This window comes from Camelus ferus, chromosome 36 (assembly GCF_009834535.1).
Source record: "Camelus ferus isolate YT-003-E chromosome 36, BCGSAC_Cfer_1.0, whole genome shotgun sequence".
NCBI lineage: Eukaryota > Metazoa > Chordata > Mammalia > Artiodactyla > Camelidae > Camelus > Camelus ferus.
In genome coordinates this window covers 4,399,498-4,415,095 of record NC_045731.1, presented here as the reverse complement: position 1 = coordinate 4,415,095, position 15,598 = coordinate 4,399,498, and positions in this window count along the sequence as shown.

Sequence of the window (15,598 nt, the reverse complement as noted above, 5' to 3'; positions counted from 1 at the left end):
CCGGAATTCTAATGGTGGTTAGGTTCTGTCTACTGTCTGCAGTCCTGGGATCTCCTAGGAGCCCTTCGCGTGTCTTACCCGAGTTTTTCCAAGTGCGGGTGCCAGGGAAAGTCGGTGGATGGGCTGGAAATGCAGGTAGCAGGTAGTGCCTCCCCCGGACAGGGGAGGTATTTAGCGACTTCCCCATGCCAGGGAACACCTGTGACACCAGGCAGCTCCGTGGAGGGCGGCACAAAACATCTCCCACACAGTCAGCCGTGTTCCGGAATTCTGAGCATGGGGATGTTCCGTCTTCCTTCTGCAGCGCCTAGATTTCCGAGGAGCCTTTCGAATGTCTTCCCCAATTGTCTCCTTGTGCGGGCTGAAGGTGAAAGTCGGGGAATGGGCTGGAAATTCTTCTAGCTTTTAATGCCTCCCCCTGGACATGGGAGGTATTTAGCGGACTTTCCCTGCCAGGGAATACCTGTGACCCAAGGCAGCTCCGTGGAGGGCGGCCCCAAACCTCCCCAACACAGTCAGCCGTGTTCCGGAATTCGGAGTGTGGGAAGGTTCCGTCATCTGTCTGCAGCGTATTGGGACCTCCTATGAGCCATTCGCATGTCTTCCACGAGAGTCTCCTAGTGCGGGCTCCGGGGAATGGCGGGGGATGGGCTGGAAATGCAGGTAGCATGTACTGCCTTCCCCTGGACAGGGGAGGTATTTAGCGGACTTCCCCCTTGCACCTAACACCTGCGACCCCAGGCAGCTTCGTGGAGTTCGGCCCCAAACCTCCCCACACAGTCAGACGTGTTCCGTAATTTTGAGAGTGGGGAAGGTCCGTCTTCTCTTTGCAGCACCTGGGATCTCCTAGGAGCCTTCGCTTGTCTTCCCCGAGAGTCTGCTAGTGTGGGCTGACTGCGAAAGGCGGGGGATGGGCTGGAAATGCAGGTTCCATGTAGTGCCTCTCCCTGGACAGGGGAGGAAGTTAGCAGAATAACCCCTGCCAGGCAACACCTGTGAAACCAGGCAGCTCCGTGGCGGTCGGCCCCAAACCTCTTCAACACAGTCATCGGTGTTCCGGAATTCTGAGCGTGGGGAGGTTCCGTCTTCAGTCTGCAGCGCCTGGGATCCCCTAGGAGCCCTTCGAATATCTTCCCCAAGTGTCTCCTAGTGCGGGCTGCCGGTGAAAGGCTGGGGATCGGCTGGACATGCTGGTAGCATGTACTGCCTCCCCCTGGACAGGGGAGGTATTTAGCGGACTTCCCCCTGACAGGGAACACCTGTGACCCAGGCAGCTGCGTGGTGGGCGGCCCCAAATCTCCCACACACATTCAGCCGTGTTCCGGTATTCTGAGTGTGGGGAGGTTCCGTCTCCGGTCTGCAGCGCCTGGGATCTCCTAGAAGCCATTCGCGTGTCTTCCCATAGATCTCCTAGTGCGGGATTCCGGGGAAAGTCTGGGGATAGGACTGGAAATGCGGGTAACATGTTGCCTCCCCTGGACAGGGGAGGCATTTAGCGGACTTCCCCCTGCCAGGGAACACCTGTGACCCAAGGCAGCTCCGTGGCGGTCGGCCCCAAACCTCTTCAACACAGTCATCGGTGTTCCGAATTCTGAGCGTGTGGAGGTTCCGTCTTCTGTATGCAGCGCCTGTGATCTCAAGGAACCATTCGCGTGTCTTTCCCGAGTGTATCCTAGTGCGGGTGCCGGGAAAGGCGGGGGATGTGCTGGAAATGCAGGTAGCATGTAGTGCCTCCCCCTGGACAGGGGAGGTATTAGCGGACTTCCCCCTGCCAGGGAACACCTGTGACTCCAGGCAGCTGCGTGTGGACGGCCCCAAAACCTCCCCCCCACACACAGACGTGTTCCAGAATTCTGAGCGTGAGGAGGTTCCGTCTTATTTCTGCAGCACTGTGATCTCCTATAGCCATTCGAGTGTCTTCCCGAGAGTTTCCTATTGCGGGCTGCCGTGAAAAGTTGGGGGAAGAACTGGAAATGCATGTAGCATGTAGTGCCTCCCCCTGGACAGGGAGGTATTTAGCGGAATTCCCCCTGCCAGTGAACACCTGTGAAACAGGCAGCTTCGTATATGGTGGCCCCAAACCTCCCCCACACAGTCAGCCGTGTTCCGGAATTCGGAGTTTGGGAAGGTTCCGTCATCTGTCTGCATCGCCTGGGATCTCCTAGGAGCCATTCGCGTGTCTTCCCCGAGAGTCTCCAAGTGCAGGCTGCGGGGAAAGGTGGGGGATGGGCTGGAAATGCAAGTAGCTTGTAGTGCCTCCCCCTGGACAGAGGAGTATTTAGCGGACTTCCCCCTTTCACCAAACACTGCGACCCAGGCAGCTACGTGGAGGTCGGCCCCAAACTCCCACACACAGTCAGACCTGTTCCGTAATTCTGAGAGTGGGAATTTCCGTCTCTGTCTGCAGCACCTGGGATCTCCTAGGAGCCTTCGCATGTCTTCCCCGAGAGTCTCCTAGTGCGGGCAGTAAGGGAAAGGCGGGGGATGGGCTGGAAATGCAGGTAGAATGTACTGCCTCCCCCTGGACAGGGGAGGTATTTAGCGGACTTCCCCCTGAAAGGGAACACCTGTGACCCCAGGCAGCTTCGTGGTGGGCGGCCCCAAATCTCCCACACACATTCAGCTGTGTTCCGGTATTCTGAGTGTGGGGAGGTTCCGCCTTCAGTCTGCAGCGCCTGGAATCTCCTAAGCCATTCGCGTGTCTTCCCGAGATCTCCTAGTGCGGGCTTCGGTGAAAGTCGGGGGATAGACTGGAAATGCTGGTAGCATGTACTGCCTCTCCCTGGACAGGGGAGGAATTTAGCGGACATCCCCTACAGGGAACACTTGTGACCACAGGCAGCTGCGTGGAGGACGGCCACAAACCTCCCCAAAAACTCAGCCGTGTTCCGGAATTCTGAGCATGGGGAGGTTCCGTCTTCGGTTTGCAGCGCATGGGATCTCCTAGGATTCCTTTGCGCGTCTTCACAGAGAGTCTACTTGTACGAACAACCAGGAAAGGCGGGGATGGGCTGTAAATGCAGGTAGCATGTAGTGCCTCCCCCTGGACAGGGGAGGTATTTAGCGGATTCCCCCTGCCACGGAACACCTGTGACCCAAGGCAGCTGCGTGGAGGGCGGCCCCAAACCTCCCCCACACAGTCAGCCGTATTCCGGAATTCTGAGAGGGTGGAGGTTCCGTCTTCTGTCTGCAGCGCCTGGGATCCCTAGGAGCCCTTCACGTGTCTTCTCCGAGTTCTCCTAGTGCGGGCGCCGGGGAAAGCGGGGGAAGACCTGGAAATGCAGGTACATGTAGTGCCTCCTGGACAGGGGAGTATTTAGCGGAATTCCCCCTGCCAGGGAACACCTGTGACCATAGGCAGCTGCGTGGAGGGCGGCCCCAAACCTCCACACAGTCAGGCGTTTTCCAGAATTCTGAGAGTTGGGAGGTTCCGTATTCTGTCTGCTGCGACTGGGATCTCCTAGGAGCCCTTCACGTGTCTCCTCCGAGTGTCTCCTAGTGCGGGCGGCCGGGGAAAGGCGGGGGAAGACCTGGAAATGCAGGTTACATGTAGTGCTCCCTGGACAGGGGAGGTATTTAGCGGAATTCCCCCTGCCAGGGAACACCTGTGACCATAGGCTGCAGCGTGGAGGGCGGCCCCAAACCTCCCCACACACACTCAGCCGTGTTCCGGATTTCTGATCATGGGGAGTTTCCGTCTTCTGTCTGCAGCGCATGGGAACTTCTAGGATCCCTTCCCGCGTCTTCACAGAGATTCTACTTGTACCGGCTGCCAGGAAAGGCGGGGATGGCCTGGAAATGCAGATAGCATGTAGTGCCTCCCCCTAGACAGGGAGGTATTTAGCGGATTCCCCTGCCAGGGAACACCTGTGACCCCAGGCAGCTGCGTGGAGGCCGGCCCCAATCCTGCCAACACAGTCAGCCATGTTCCGGAATTCTGAGTGTGGGAAGGTTCCGTCATCTGTCTGCAGCACCTGGGATATCCTATGAGAGCTTCGCGTGTCTTCCCCGAGAGTCTCATAGTGCGGGCTGCCGGGGAATGTCGGGGGATAGGCTGGAAATGCAGGTAGTTTGTAGTGCCTCCCCAGGACAGGGGAGGAATTTAGCGGAATTCACCATGCCAGGGAACACCTGTGACCACACACACTGCTGCGTGGAGGGTAGCCTCAAACTTCCCCAACACAGTCATCCGTTTTCCGGAATTCTGAGTGTGGGGAGGGTTCCATCTTCTGTATGCAGCGCCTGGGGATCTCCTAGGAGAAATTCGCGTGTCTTCCCCGAGAGTCTCCTATTGCGGACTGCCGGGGAAAGACGGGGGATGGGCTGGAAATGCAGGTACTATGCAGTTCCTCCCCCTACACAGGGAAGGTATTTAGCGGACTTCCCCCTGCCAGGGAACACCCGTGAAACCAGGCAGCTGCGTGGATGGCGGCCCCAACTTCCCCCACACAGTCAGCCGTGTTCCGGAATCTGAGTGTTGGGAAGTTTCGTTCTCTGTCTGCTGCGCTTGGGATCTCCTAGGAGCCCTTCAATATCTTCCCCGAGAATCCCCTGGTGTCGGGCTGCCGTGAAAAGGTGGGGGATGTCTGGAAATGTAGGTAGCATGTAGTGCCTCCCCGTGGATAGTGGAGGTATTTAGCGGTATTCCCCCCTGCCAGGGAACAACCTGTGAAACCAGGCAGCTGCGTATAGGGCGGCCCCAAACCTCCCACACACAGTCAGCCGTTTCCGGAATTCTGAGTGTTGGGAGGTTCCGTATTCTGTCTGCTGCGACTGGGATCTCCTAGGAGCCCTTCCCGCGTCTTCACAAGAGAGTCTAATTGTACGAGCAGCCAGGAAAGGCGGGGATGGGCTGTAAATGCAGGTAGCATGTAGTGCCTCACCCTTGACAGGCGAGGTATTAGCGGACATCCCCCTGCAAGAGAACACTTGTGACCACATGCAGCTGCGTGGAGGACGGCCCCAACCTCCCCCACAAACTCAAGCCGTGTTCCGGAATTCGAGCATGGGGAGGTCCGTCTTCTCTCTGCAGCGCATGGGATCTCCTAGGATCCCTTCGCGCGTCTTCACAGCGAGTCTACTTGTACGAGCAGCCAGGAAAGGCGGGGATGGGCTGTAAATGCAGGTAGCATTTAGTGCCTCCCCCTGGACAGGGGAGGTATTTAGCGGTCTTCTCCCCTGCCACGGAACACCTGTGACCCCAGGAAGCTGCGTGGAGGGCGGCCCCAAACCTCCCCCACACAGTCAGCCTTGTTCCAGAATTCGGAGTTTGGGAAGGATCCGTCATCTCTCTGCAGCGCCTGGGACCTCCTAGGAAAAATTCGCGTGTCATCCCCGAGAGTCTCCTAGTGCGGGGCTGCCGGGGAAAGGTGGGGGATGGGCTGAAAATGCAAGTAGCATGTAGTGCCTCCCACTGGACAGAGGAGGTATTTAGCGGACTTCCCCCTTTCACCAAATACCTGGGACCCCAGTCAGCAACGTGGAGGTCGGCCCCCAAACCTCCCCCACACAGTCAGACCTGTTCCGTAATTCTGAGAGTGGGGAAGTTCCGTCTATGTCTGCAGCACCTGGGATCTCCTCGGAGCCTTTTGCATGTCTTCCCCGAGAGTCTCCTAGTGCGGGCAGTAAGGGAAAGTCCAGGGATGGGCTGGAAATGCAGGTAGAATGTACTGCCTCCACCTGGACAGGGGAGGAATTTAGCGGACTTCCCCCTGACAGGAACACCATGACCATAGGCAGCTGCGTGGTGGGCGGGCCAACAAACCTCCCACACACAGTCAGCCGTGTTCCAGAATTCTGAGTGTGGGGAGGTCCCCGTCTTCAGTCTGCAGCGCCTGGATCTATTAGTGGCCCTTCGAATGTCTTCCCCAAGTTTCTCCTAGTGCGGGCAGCCAGTGAAAGGCTGGGGATCGGCTGGAAATGCTGGTAGCATGTACTGCCTCCCCCTGGACAGGGGAGGTATTTAGCGGGACTTCCCCCTGACAGGGAAAACCATTGACCCCAGGCAGCTCCGTGGTGGGCGGCCCAAAACTTCCCACACACATTCAGCCGTTTTCCGGTATTCTGAGTGTGGGGAGGTTTCCGTCTTCGGTCTGCAGAGACTGGAATCTCCTAGGAGCGCTTCACGAGTCTTCCCCGAGTGTATCCTAGTGCGGGTGGCCGGGGAAAGTCGGGGGATGGGCTGGAAATTCAGGTACTATGTAGTGCCTCTCCCTGGACAGGGGAGGAATTTAGCCGACATCCCCCTGCCAGGGAACACTTGTGACCACAGGCAGCTGCGTGGAGGCCGGCCACAAACATCCCCCACACACTCAGCCGTGTTCCGGAATTCTGAGCATGGGGAGGTTCCGTCTTCTGTCTGCAGCGCATGGGATCTCCTAGGATCCCTTCGCGCGTCTTCACAGAGTCTACTTGTACGAGCAGCCAGGAAAGGCGGGGGATGGGCTGTAAATGCAGGTAGCATTTAGTGCCTCCCCCTGGACAGGGGAGGTATTTAGCGGTCCTTCTCCCTGCCACGGAACACCTGTGACCCAGGAAGCTGCGTGGAGGGCGGCCCCAAACCTCCCCCACACAGTCAGCCTTGTTCCAGAATTCGGACTTTGGGAAGGATCCGTCATCTCTCTGCAGCGCCTGGGACCTCCTAGGAAAAATTCGCGTGTCATCCCCGAGAGTCTCCTAGTGCGGGCTGCCGGGGAAAGGTGGGGGATGGGCTGAAAATGCAAGTAGCTTGTAGTGCCTCCCACTGGACAGAGGAGGTATTTAGCGGACTTCCCCCTTTCACCAAATACCTGGGACCCCAGTCAGCAACGTGGAGGTCGGCCCCCAAACCTCCCCCACACAGTCAGACCTGTTCCGTAATTCTGAGAGTGGGGAAGTTCCGTCTTATGTCTGCAGCACCTGGGATCTCCTCGGAGCCTTTTGCATGTCTTCCCTGAGAGTCTCCTAGTGCGGGCAGTAAGGGAAAGTCCAGGGATGGGCTGGAAATGCAGGTAGAATGTACTGCCTCCACCTGGACAGGGGAGGATTTAGCGGACTTCCCCCTGACAGGGGAACACCAGTGACCATAGGCAGCTGCGTGGTGGGCGGGCCACAAACCTCCCACACACAGTCAGCCGTGTTCCAGAATTCTGAGTGTGGGGAGGTCCCGTCTTCAGTCTGCAGCGCCTGGGATCTATTAGTGGCCCTTCGAATGTCTTCCCCAAGTTTCTCTTAGTGCGGGCAGCCAGTGAAAGGCTGGGGATCGGCTGGAAATGCTGGTAGCATGTACTGCCTCCCCCTGGACAGGGGAGGTATTAGCGGACTTCCCCCTGACAGGGAAAACCATTGACCCCAGGCAGCTCCGTGGTGGGCGGCCCAAAACTTCCCACACACATTCAGCCTTTTTCCGGTATTCTGAGTGTGGGGAGGTTCCGTCTTCGGTCTGCAGAGACTGGAATCTCCTAGGAGCGCTTCACGAGTCTTCCCCGAGTGTATCCTAGTGCGGGTGGCCGGGGAAAGTCGGGGGATGGGCTGGAAATTCAGGTACTATGTAGTGCCTCTCCCTGGACAGGGGAGGAATTTAGCCGACATCCCCCTGCCAGGGAACACTTGTGACCACAGGCAGGCTGCGTGGAGGACGGCCACAAACATCCCCACACTCAGCCGTGTTCCGGAATTCTGAGCATGGGGAGGTTCCGTCTTCTGTCTGCAGCGCATGGGATCTCCTAGGATCCCTTCGCGCGTCTTCACAGAGAGTCTACTTGTACGAGCAGCCAGGAAAGGCGGGGATGGTCTGTAAATGCAGGTAGCATTTAGTGCCTCCCCCTGGACAGGGGAGGTATTAGCGGACTTCCCCTGCGAGGGAACACCTCTGACCCCTGGCAGCTTCGTGGAGGGCTGCCCCAAAACCCCTCACAGTCAGCCGTGTTCCGGAATTCTGAGTGTGGGGAGCTTCCCGTCTTCTGTCTGCAGCGTCTGGAATCTCCTAAGAGCCATTCGCATGTCTTCCCCGAGGATTTCTAAGTGCGTGATGCCGGGGAAAGGCGGGGCATAGGCTGGAAATGAAGGTAGCATGTAGTGACTCCACCTGGACAGGGGAGGTATTTAGCGGGCTTCCCCTGCCACGGAACACCTGTGACGCAAGGCAGCTTCGTGGAGCGCGGCCCCAATCCTCCCCCACACAGTCAGCCGTGTTCCGTACTTCTCAGCGGGTGGAGGTTCCGTCTTCTGTCTGCAGCGCCTGGGATCTCCAAGGAACCATTCGCGTGTCTTCCCCAAGTTTCTCCTATTGCGGGCTGCCGGGGAAAGGCGGGGGATGGGCTGGAAATGCAGGTACTATGCAGTTCCACCCCCTGGACAGGGAGGTATTTAGCGGACTTCCCTCTGCCAGGGAATACCTGTGAAATCATGCAGCTGCGTTTTTGGCGGCCCCAAACCTCCCCCACACAGTCAGCGTTGTTTCGGATTTCTGAGTGTTGGGAAGTTTCGTTCTCTGTCTGCTGCGTTTGGGATCTCCTAGGAGCCCTTCACGCATCTTCCCCGAGAGTCACATAGTGCGGGCAGCCAGGGAAAGGCGGGGGATGGGCTGGAAATGCAGGTAGCATGTAGTGCCTCCCCCTGGACAGGGGAGGTATTTAGCGGACTTCCCCATGCCAGGGAACTCCTGTGACCACAGTCAGCTACGACGAGGGCGGCCCCAAACCTCCACAACACAGTCAGGCCGTGTTCCGGAATTCTGAGCGTGGGGAGGATGCGTCTTCTTTCTGCAGTGCCTGGGAACTCCTAGGAGCCATTCGCGTTTCGCCCCAGAGATTCTCCTATTGCGGGCTGCAGGGGAAAGGCGGGGGATGTTCTGGAAATGCAGGTAGCATGTAGTGCCTCCCCCTGGACAGGGGAGGTATTTAGCGGACTTCCCCCTGCCAGGGAACTCCTGTGACCACAGGCAGCAACGAGGAGGGCAGCCCCAAACCTCCACCACACAGTCAGCCGTGTTCCGGAATTCTGAGCGTGGGGAGGTTCCGTCATCTTTCTGCAGCGCCTGGGATCTCCTAGGAGCCCTTCGCGTGTCTTCCCCGAGGGTTTCCTATTGCGGGCTGCCGGGGAAAGGCGGGGGATATGCTGGAAATGCAGGTAGCATGTAGTGCCTCCACCTGGACAGGAGAGGTATTTAGCGGACTTCCCCTGCCAGGGAAAACCTGTGAAACCAGTTAGCTGCGTGGAGGGTGGCCCCAAACCTCCCCACACAGTCAGCAGTGTTCCGGAATTCTGAGTGTTCGGAGGTTCCGTCTTCTGTCTGCTGCGCCTGGGATCTACTAGGAGCCCTTCACGTGCCTTCCCGAGAGTCTCCTAGTGCGGGCTGCCGGGAAAGGCTGGGGATGGGCTGGAAATGCAGGTAGCATGTAGTGCCTCCCCCTGGACTGGGGAGGTATTTAGCGGACTTCCCCCTGCCAGGGATCACCTGTGACTCCAGGCAGCTGCGTGGTGGACGGCCCCAAACCTCCCCACACACACAGACGTGTTCCGGAATTCTGAGCGTGAGGAGGTTCCGTCTTATTTCTGCAGCACCTGGGATCTCCTATAGCCATTCGAGTGTCTTCCCCGAGAGTTTCCTATTGCGGGATGCCGTGAAAAGTTGTGGGAAGGACTGGAAATGCATGTAGCATGTAGTGCCTCCCCTGGATAGGGGAGGTATTTAGCGGACTTCCCCCTGCCAGGGAACACCTGTGAAACCAGGCAGCTTCGTATATGGTGGCCCCAAACCTCCCCCACACAGTCAGCCGTGTTCCGGAATTCGGAATTTGGGAAAGTTCCGTCATCTGTCTGCAGCGCCTGGGACCAATTTGGAGCCATTCGCGTGTCTTCCCCGAGAGTCACCAAGTGCGGGCTGCCGGGGAAAGATGGGGGTTGGGCTGGAAATGCAAGTAGCATGTAGTGCCTCCCCCTGGACAGAGGAGGTATTTAGCGGACTTCCCCCTTCCACCAAACACCTGCGACCCAGGCAGCTACGTGGAGGTCGGCCCCAAACCTCCCCCACACAGTCAGATCTGTTCCGTAATTCTGAGAGTGGGAATTTCCGTCTTCCTGTCTGCAGCACCTGGAATCTCCTAGGAGCCTTTCGCATGTCTTCCCCGAGAGTCTCCTAGTGCGGGCAGTAAGGGAAAAGGCGGGGATGGGCTGGAAATGCAGGTAGAATGTACTGCCCTCCCCTGGACAGGGGAGGGTATTTAGCGGACTTCCCCCTGACAGGGAACAGCCAGTGAAACCCAGGCAGCTGCGTGGTGGGTGACCCAAACCTCCCCACACAAAGTCAGGCGTGCTCCAGATTTCTGAGTGTGGGGAGGTTCCGTCTTCAGTCTGCAGCTCCTGGTATCCCCTAGGAGCCCTTCGAATGTCCTTCCCAAGTGTCCTCCTAGTGCGGGCTGCCGGTGAAAAGCTGGGGATCGTCTGGACATGCTGGTAGCATGTACTGCCTCCCCTGGACAGGGGAGGTATTTAGCGGACTTCCCCTGACAGGGAACACCTGTGACCCCAGGCAGTCTTGCGTTGGTGGGCGGGGCCCCCAAATCTCCCACACACATTCAGCCGTGTTCCGGTATTCTGAGTGTGGGGAGGTTTCGTCTTCGGTCTGCAGCGCCTGGGATCTCCTAGAAGCCATTCGCGTGTCTTCCCCGAGATCTTCTAGTGCGGGCTTCCGGGGAAGTCAGGGATAGACTGGAAATGCGGGTAACATGTAGTGGCCTCCCCCTGGAAAGGGGAGGCATTTAGCGGAATTCCCCCTGCCAGGGAACACCTGTGACCCAAGGCAGCTGCGTGGAGGGCGGCCCCAAACCTCCAAACACAGTCAGCCGTGTTCCGTAATTCTGAGCGTGTGGAGGTTCCGTCTTCTGTATGCAGCGCCTGTGATCTCCAAGGAACCATTCGCGTGACGTTCCCGAGTGTCTCCTAGTGCGGGTGCCGGGGTAAGGCGTGGGATGTTGCTGGAAATGCAGGTAGCATGTAGTGCCTCCCCCTGGACAGGGGAGGTATTTAGCGGACTTCCCCCTGCCAGGGATCACCTGTGACCCCAAGCAGCTGCGTGGAGTGCAGCCCGAAACCTCCCACACACAGTCAGCCGTGTTCCGGAATTCTGAGTGTGGGGAGGTTCCGTCTTCTGTCTGCAGCGCCTGGGATCGCCTAGGAGACATACGCGTGTCTTCCCCGAGAATCTCCTAGTGCAGGCTGCCGGGGAAAGGCGGGGGATAGCCTGGAAATGCAGGTAGCATGTAGTACCTCCCCCTGGACAGGGGAGGTATTTAGCGGAATTCCCCCTGCCAGGGAACACCTGTGACTCCAGGCAGCTGCGTGGTGGACGGCCCCAAACCTCCCCCCAACACACAGACGTGTTCCGGAATTCTGAGCGTGAGGATGTTCCGTCTTATTTCTGCAGCACCTGGGATCTCCTATAGCCATTCGAGTGTCTTCCCCGAGAGTTTCTTATTGCGGGCTGCCGTGAAAAGTTGTGGGAAGAACTGGAAATGCATGTAGCATGTAGTGCCTCCCCCTGGACAGGGGAGGTATTTAGCGGATTTCCCCCTGCCAGGGAACACCTGTGAAACCAGGCAGCTTCGTATATGTTGGCCCCAAACCTCCCCCACACAGTCAGCCGTGTTCCGGAATTCGGAGTTTGGGAAGGTTCCGTCATCGGTCTGCATCGCCTGGGACTTCCTAGGAGCCATTCGCGTGTCTTTCCCGAGAGTCTCCAAGTGCAGGCTGCCGGGGAAAGGTGGGGGATGGGCTGGAAATGCAAGTAGCTTGTAGTGCCTCCCCCTGGACAGAGGAGCTATTTAGCGGACTTCCCCCCTTTCACCAAACACCTGCGACTCCAGGCAGCTACGTGGAGTTCGGCCCCAAACCTCCCCCACACAGTCAGTCCTGTTCCGTAATTCTGAGAGTGGGAATTTCCGTCTTCTTTCTGCAGCACCTGGGATCTCCTAGGAGCCTTTCGCATGTCTTCCCCGAGAGTCTCCTAGTGCGGGCAGTAAGGGAAATGCGGGGGATGGGCTGGAAATGCAGGTAGAATGTACTGCCTCCCCCTGGACAGGGGAGGTATTTAGCGGACTTACCCCTGACAAGGAACACCAGTGAACCCAGGCAGCTGCGTGGTGGGCGACCCAAAACTCCCACAGAAAGTCAGGCGTGTTCCAGAATTCTGAGTGTGGGGAGGTTCCGTCTTCAGTCTGCAGCGCCTTGGATCCCCTAGGAGCCCTTCGAATGTCTTCCCCAAATGTCTGCTAGTGCGGGCTTCCGGTGAATGGCTGGGAATCGGCTGGACATGCTGGTAGCATGTACTGCCTCCCCCTGGACAGGGGAGGTATTTAACGGACTTCCCCCTGATAGGGAACACCTGTGACCCCAGGCAGCTGCGTGGTGGGCGGCCCCAAATCTCCCCACACACATTCAGCCGTGTTCCGGTATTCTGAGTGTGGGGAGGTTCCGTCTTCGGTATGCAGCGCCTGGAATCTCCTAGAAGCCATTCGCGTGTCTTCCCCGAGATCTCCTAGTGCGGGCTTCCGGGGAAAGGCGGGGGATAGACTGGAAATGCGGGTTACATATAGTGCCTCCCCCTGGACAGGGGAGGCATTTAGCGGACCTTCCCCCTGCCAGGGAACACCTGTGACCCAAGGCAGCTGCGTGGAGGGCGGCCCCAAACCTCCAAAACACAGTCAGCCGTGTTCCGGAATTCTGAGCGGGTGGAGGTTCCGTCATTTGTATGCAGCGCCTGTGATCTCCAAGGATCCATTCGCGTGTCTTTCCCGAGTGTCTCCTAGTGCGGGTGCCGGGAAAGGCGGGGGATGTGCTGGAAATGCAGGTAGCATGTAGTGAGTCCCACTGGAAGGGGGAGGTATTTAGCGGAATTCCCATAGACAGGGAACACCAGTGACCCCAGGCAGCTACGTGGAGTCCAGCCCGAAACCTCCCACACACAGTCAGCCGTGTTCCGGAATTCTGAGTGTGGGGAGGTTCCGTCTTCTGGCTGCAGCGCCTGGGATCGCCTAGGAGACATTCGCGTGTCTTCCCTGAGATCTCCTAGTGCGGGCTTCCGGGGAAAGTCGGGGGGAATAGACTGGAAATGCGGGTAACATGTAGTGCCTCCCCCTGGACAGGGGAGGCAGTTAGCGGAATTCCCCCTGCCAGGGAACACCTGTGACCCAAGGCAGCTGCGTGGAGGGCGGCCCCAAACCTCCAAACACAGTCAGCCGTGTTCCGGAATTCTGAGCGGGTGGAGGTTCCGTCTTCTGTAGCAGCGCCTGGGATCTCCAAGGAACCATTCGCGTGTCTTTCCCGAGTGTCTCCCTAGTGCGGGTGCCGGGGAAAGGCGTGGGATGTGCTGGAAATGCAGGTAGCATGTAGTGCCTCCCCCTGGACAGGGGAGGTATTTAGCGGAATTCCCCCTGACAGGGATCACCTGTGACCCCAAGCAGCTGCATGGATTGCGGCCTCAAACCTCCCCCACACAGTCAGCCGTCTTCCTGAATTCTGAGTTTTGGGAAGTTTCGTCTCTGTGTGCTGCGCTTGGGATCTCCTAGGAGCCCTTCACGTATCTTAACCGAGAGTCTCCTAGTGCGGGCACCCGGGGAAATGCGGGGGATGGGCTGGAAATGCAGGTAGCATGTAGTGCCACCCCCTGGACAGGGGTTGTATTTAGCGGACTTCCCCCTGCCAGGGCACTCCGTGACCAGAGGCAGCAGCGAGGAGGGCGGCCACAAACCTCCACCACGCAGTCAGCCGTGTTCCGGAATTCTGAGGCGTGGGGAGGTTCCATCAACTTTCTGCAGCGCCTGGGATCTCCAAGGAGCACTTCGCGTGTCTTCCCCGAGGGTCTCTTAGTGCGGGCTTCAGGGGAAACGCGGGGGATGTGCTGGAAATGCAGGTAGCATGTAGTGCCTCCACCTCGACAGGGGAGGTATTTAGCGGACATCCCCCTGCCAGGGAGAACCTGTGAAACCAGGTAGCTGCGTGGAGGGCGGGCCCCAAACCTCCCCACACAGTCAGCCGTGTTCCGGAATTCTGAGTGTTCGGAGGTTCCGTCTTCTGTCTGCTGCGCCTGGGATCTCATATGAGCATTCACGTGTCTTCCCCGAGTTTCTCCTAGTGCGGGTGCCAGGGAAAGGCGGGGGGATGGGCTGGGAAATTCAGGTAGCTGGTAGTGCGTCCCCCTGGACAGGGAGGTATTTAGCGGACTTCCCCCTGCCAGGGAACACCTGTGAACCCAGGCAGCTCCGTGGAGGGCGGCACCAAACATCTCCCACACAGTCAGACCATGTTCCGGAATTCTGAGTATGGGGATGATCCGTCTTCCTTCTGCAGCGCCTGGGATATCCTAGGATCCCTTCGCGCGTCTTCACAGAGAGTCTACTTGTACTGGCTGCCAACATGCGGGGGATGGGCTGGAAATGCAGGTAGCTTGCAGTGCCTCCTCCAGGACAGGGGAGGTATTTAGCGGAATTCACCATGCCAGGGAACACCTGTGACACACACACAGCTGCGTGGAGGTCAGCCTCAAACCTTCCCAACACAGTCAGCCGTTTTCCGGAATTCTGAGTGTGGAGAGGTTCCGTCTTCTCTCTGCAGCGCCTGGGATCTCCTAGGAGCATTTCGCGTGTCTTCCCCGAGAGTCTCCTATTGCGGGCTGCCGGGGAAACACGGGGGATGGGCTGGAAATGCAGGTACTATGCAGTTCCACCCCCTGGACAGGGGAGGTATTTAGCGGACTTCCCTCTACCAGGGAACACCAGTGAAACCATGCAGGTGCGTTTTTGGCGGCCCCAAACCTCCCCCATACAGTCAGCCATGTTTCGGAATTCTGAGTGTTGGGAAGTTTCGTTCTCTGTCTGCTGCACTTGGGATCTCCTAGGAGCCCTTCACGCATCTTCCCCGAGAGTCTCATAGTGCGGGCAGCCAGGGAGAGGCGGGGGATGGGCTGGAAATGCAGGTAGCATGTAGTGCCTCCCCCTGGACAGGGGAGGTATTTAGCGGACTTCCCCATGCCAGTGAACTCCTGTGACCACAGGGAGCTGCGAGGGGGACGGCCCCAAACCTCCCCCACCCAGTCAGCCGTTTTCCGGAATTCTGAGTGTTCGGAGGTTCCGTATTCTGTCTGCTGAGACTGGGATCTCCAAGAGCCTTTCACGTGTCTTCCCCGAGTGTATCCTCGTGCGGGCGGCGGGGTAAGGTGGGGGATGTGCTGGAAATGCAGGTTCCATGCAGTGCCTCTCCCTGAACAGGGGAGATATTTAGCGGACTTCCCCCTGCCAGGGAAAACTTGTGACCACAGGCAGCTGCGTGGAGGACGGCCCCAAACCTCCCCCAAACACTCAGCCGTGTTCCGGAATTCTGAGCATGGGGATTTTCCGTCTTCTGTCTGCAGCGCATGGGATCTCCTAGGTCCCTTCGCGCGTCTTCACATGGAGTCTACTTGTACGGGCTGCCAGGAAAGGGGGATGGGCTGTAATGCAGGTAGCTGTAGTGCCTCCCCCTGGACAGGGAGGTAATTAGCGGACTTCCCCCTGCCAGGGAACACCTGTGAACCCAGGCAGCTGCGTGGAGTGCGGCCCCAAAACCCCTCACACTCAGGCGTGTT